Consider the following 6,000-nt stretch of genomic DNA (forward strand, 5'->3'; position numbering starts at 1 on the left):
TAGTCACTCAGAAAAATTGAAATTCCTTTTCCATTAATCGTTAGATCGAGTTGAAATTTTGACAGCTGAATCTTTATGTTGACCGTTGGGATCTTTGATTAAAGGTCTATGGTTAGAGTAATGTTTTTCACCATTTTGATGTACTTAATAGAAATAATCTAAAATATTATACTAATGCAATAGAAAATAAATGATGTTTTATTAATGTTTCAATTGAATTAAATGATATATGGTGAGATTGGATGGAAGTAAGAAACATATGCATGACATGGTGTGATGATTTAAGATTATATGAGTTTTATTTCAATATAATGGATCCTAAATGAAAAATGAAGAGGTATGAATGTTGTGTTTATGATGAAATTGTTTTATATAGTGAAATTTTCCCTTGTGGTTGATTGTGTGGATTAGAGTGAGTGTTAGTAATCTTCAAGGTGAAGATGTTAATGTTTGAATTATGTGTGAAATGTATTAATGAAATGACTCATGATAAGACTATTCTAACTTGAGTAAGTAATTGACTCACATAGGAAAATATTTATAGTGAGGGTTGAAGGAGATAATCATATGTAAATTTGACCTTTATGGTAAATTCTACATATTTGACATAATAAGGACCTTGAAAGAGTGAGATGAGTATAACAAGTGCATGATTAAGAGCCTAATTAATGCATTAGTCCTATAGAGGTCTTGTCTATTGTATGTATGATGACTATGAAATAATGTGAATGTGTCATGTAAGATTATCATATGGTTTAAACTATTATTTTTTGAATTAAATGAAGTATGAATACCATGATATGATAGATATTTTATTATGACCATAAAGTGTACCTCTATATAAATATATGTATAATCTTTTATTATGGTCGTAATATTAAATTATAGTAAAATTTTAATAACTCTAGCTTAGTATTGTCTTGTGGTTTTATTCACCTATGATAATCATAGAAAGATGTAGATAAATAAAACTACTTATTTGATTCCTTAGTAATGCATAGAATTCCTCTTTTAATTGTTTTAGTATTATGTATTTGCAAACATTCCTATATAAATAACACATGAATCATATGTAACTTTTACGCTTAATACCAACAAAAAGATGCTTTAGTAAAAGAATTCTACTAATTATTGGGGTGTTCCAGAAATGGCTATAAAAGTAACAATCTGTTATAACTTTACTAATTTTTTTGGATCTAACAACAAAAGTTGTAGAAGATTAATACTTTAAAATATTTTTTAAATTTAGAAAGCTAATTAAAAAGTATCAGTTTAAAGATCTACTTTCTATTAAGCCCTTAATCCATAAGAATTATAAGAATAATAGTTTTTACATTTTCAACCAAATTAAAATATATTTAATATATTTCTTAAGACAATCATTATAAAAGTTAACAAATTTACCGTACCTTGTAATTTTTTATTAGACTAGAATGTAAAAATCTTATATTCTTTGTTAGACTACAATGTAAATTTCTTCTACAGTATAAACACTATTTACTCATTATTTTCACCATTTTTTTCATTTTTACCTTTCTTTCTTGAAAATTATTATTTTCTAACATGATTCATCTAGTACTTTCTTTTATTTCTGTCATATCTCTCTTATTGTAATAAAAAAGTTGTTGATAAATAACATGCATGGGATTGTACAAACTAAGTAAGAATATCTTGTTATTCTTCAACACCATGATCAAATGGGTTCATCTGCATTATCAACAACTCATCCGTGGTAACAAGATTGTCTTTCTTTGCAATTTGGCAAATGCTAATTAGGGTTCTAAAAACATTGCTATAAAGAAAAACAAGTATTTGTCAAACAATTTACTGGTACATCTCTAACAGCATAACTTTTTATAAGTGATTTCTTATCAAGGCACTTTCTGTTTTCATGATTTTTCAGAATTGGATACGTTCCACAGATGAAATAAAAATCAAAGTATGGTTTAAAGTTTCGCTATTATCAATAACTTTGGAGTTCTAGGCCCTTACAGAAACACTTTCCTGCGGAATTTCTTTCCTTTATTAAGTCTCTTCCTCTTCAAAAACTGGCTGGTACAATGTCAGTTAGGGACTGGTCCTGCCACAAAACGCATCTTTCCATTCTTTCGGAACAATGCACTTTAGAAACAACCCAGACATAATATTGAACTTTTTTTTTTCATAACAAGAAAATTGTGCAGAAAAGATTTTTTCTTCTTCAAATTACTGTTTTTCTATGAAAAGGCTTCATGTGATCCTTGTTCAGAGAGGGAAATAAGATAGTTAATTTCATATTATAAAAAAGGGAAATAATAATAAACTTTCAAATAACATTTTATAATTGAAAAGAATATTTATTTAATTTGTATTTAACCTTTCTATTATTAGGATCAACTACCACAATTAAGGCATTTTCTCTTTTAAAGTTCAGTGTTACATCACAATTTTATTGTAATGAAAAATTAAATATTTAACTTTGATTCAAATAATATATATATATATATATATATATATATATATATATATATATATATATATATATATATATATATATATATATATATATATATATATATATATATATATATATATATATATATATATATATATATGACAAAGAAGGTTCTGTGTTGGCAACCTCGTTACATACTTGAATCATAATGTCATACAAAAGTAATCAACACAGAAATTATTACTTAATATATAGATTAATTATTTTAAAACCGTCATAATTATTTTTTATGTCATATAAATACGTGAATTTTACAATTAACATAAAACATTCAAATTAACTATTATAAAAAGGTCTCTCCACAACCGTGAAAGCATCAAATGCTACCGTAACTTACAAATGAGATAGAACTTAATATGTGTGGTAAAAGAATTGATTCTCATACTCATGTTTAATTAGATAATTATATTTTGATAGATTCGACTCTAAAATTTCGAACTAAAAATTGAATATGAAAAAATATATACTTCGAATAAAATACATTATCATAAATTTTGACATCTTTTAAAGTTCATTAATCATTTGTCATGATATAAAATTTTATTAAAAAATAAAATAATACAAAGCATAAAAAATCACACAAAACTCATGACAAAAATTATAATCACAAAACATAAACAATTTATACTTATTAAAAGAAATCTAAATAAATACATAAAATTAAAACATTAAATCACTTAAATTTAGCTTTGTAAATGAAACTGAATTAGCTAACTTATTGATACAATAATTTATAATTTATATTCTTATTTATAGAAAAAAAAAACTTATTTTCTTTAGTTTTTAAATAATGATGACATTGGTACATGAGATTATGAAGCTTGAATTAAGATTCATCCGGTTACAAAGCCGAAAGTTTCAACCCACGTTGTCCTAATAAGAATGTTATATTTAATGTCGTTAATTAATCTTATTCCTTTTTTATGTTGGGAAAAAGTCTCACTAAATTATAGATTCTCAAAGGATTTATATGTATATATTAATACCTTCATAAAGGAGAAGCAGTTAATATATATATATATATATATATATATATATATATATATATATATATATATATATATATATATATATATATATATATATTTCATGTGAACATTAAATGAGAAGTTTGTTGAAATTTTGAAGTTGAGAAGAATATTTGTAGAAGGAATGATTTATTTTCCTAGTTGGTAAGTTGGTGTGCATGTAAAGGTGGTCCATGTAACATTGTAGTGAAGCTTTTAAAGTAATAAAAATGTTGAAGGTAAAGAAAAATTGTGAAATGCATTGGTGCAGTGGTAAGTAAGGAGGGAAGAATGAAGATAAGTGATGGGATGTGAAAGCAGTGAGTGACACCTCACACCCACTTTCTCCATAAAAATGGTCAATTTCTTCATCTTCATTCATGCTTTTCTATCCTTTGACAGACATCCACTAGTTTAACCCTACTTCCCAACAATCATTTCACATCCAAAAAAAAAAAAGAATATATCCAATGCTTCAAAGCAACGTCTTTTGATTCTTGCACGTGAGAATCTCCAGCAAAATGCGCAGGCAACTAACGTTAAAAAAGCCATGCTACTTACCAACTTTTTCAAACATTTTCATAATGGAAAATGCAGACCTAGTGCTACCTTTTTCTGAGTTTTCTTCTCTTTTTTCAACCTGTCTCTATCAGTGCCAAACCCTAGCTGCTTCTTCTTTCTTTCAATATGTTTAATTACGATATACATATTTACATGAATGTTTGTATCTAACAAAAAATCAATCATTTCCACAACACTAAAATCTATCAGTCAAGATGATAGATGAATGTCATAGTTATTCAACATCATCATTGTCTGTATATATTCTCTAGTTCTTTGCACATTGTTAAATCAACATTACCTTATTCTATATTCTCTTGTTGTTTGCAATACGTTGGATGTAACGAAATCACCTGTCTCCTTTTTATGTTTCTTCCTTGTTTTGACTCAAAGAAACATGGTAAAAAACAAAAAAACAAAAGATATGTTCATATATTTCTCTCTTAGATTCTCCCTACTTGGTAACTATATAATTCAATTTAAAAAATCTCTCTCATGTACCTTGAAACTTAATCCTCTATATGACAATTTAAGCAAATAAATAATTGAGTAACTACAATGAATTTGTATATCTTCTATGACACTAACCTTAACTTTGCACTTGACTACATCTGCATATATTCATATAAGATGTATGTATATAAGTTGAAGTAAGTATGTACTCCAACATGAAATTTTTGAACTGTGATGTTGCAACACATGTACTTCCTACAAAAACCAACCTTTTAGGTTATGTCACCTGAGTTTGATCAGATATCTTTCTGTAATCTCTTTCAGTTAATTCTGTCAATCCATCTACAATCTTATTTGTGCTATCTTGTTTTCTTATTTTGTTCAAGTATCTCACATAAGAGTTTTAATACAATGTACAGAATAAAGATATACCAATGAGAATATAAATTCGATCAATTTGGTTTGAATCTTGATTTTTATTCCAAGAATGTGAACTAAATCAATGAACCAGATAAATTATATATTTTATTTCATTTATATTTTTATTAATTTTTAGAGTTTAGGTTAATTAGAATTCAGTCTAGCTCACTTAACATTTTTTTTACTTAATTCATTAATCACATCACACCCACTTTATTCATGATAATATATTTATTACTTTTTGGTGTTAATTATCAAATCATAGTTGTGTACTATTTGCAATTTTAGTTGTGTTTTTGGTCTTCGAGTATAATGTCTTATGATTGATTTAATAGTACTGATTTCGTATGTTGCATTGAGAGAGAGAAATATACAGAGAATGAGACATATTTCGATAAAGAATTTTCTTTTGAAGGTATTAAGATTTGTTTAGAAAATTTAAAACATTTTATGGTATAATATATTTTTTGGACATATATAATTTTTAAAAAATGAAATTTAAGAATTTATGAAAGTAAGTTAATTATCTAAAATTATGTAATCTCAAATTTTCTCTGAAAGCTAAGAATTTAAAAATATTCAACTCTTTCCTCTCTCAAAAATTACGTCACTTCTATATATTCAGGTCGTCTCACTTCAATTAACATGTCATGATGAGCTTAATTAAGGTAAAACAAAATCATTAGATTGACATTACTTTTATGATTGATATCCATTTATTTTTGTTAAACCCGACTATGCTCATTCGTTTGCTACCATGCTATTATTTTTTCTTCGCAAATATAGGTTATAAGTGTTATTTCGTAGTTGATGTTAGTAGGAATTTTATTTATCAATATCAATGTTTTTCATATGATGTCAAACATAATTTTTTCAATTTTTTTTATTGACATTAATTAAAATTATTTTTACTTGATATTAGTTGAAGTTTATTTTTTTATCAACGCCGATAATAAAATAGGTTAAAGTTATTTTTAAACTAATGATAATTAAAGTTTTCTGGACTAATATGATAATATTTTTCAATGATGTCAGCTAAGGTTTTTTTATCCGCAATGAGACTAT

Source organism: Vigna angularis, chromosome 10 (genome assembly GCF_016808095.1).
Source record: "Vigna angularis cultivar LongXiaoDou No.4 chromosome 10, ASM1680809v1, whole genome shotgun sequence".
NCBI classification, from domain to species: Eukaryota; Viridiplantae; Streptophyta; class Magnoliopsida; order Fabales; family Fabaceae; genus Vigna; species Vigna angularis.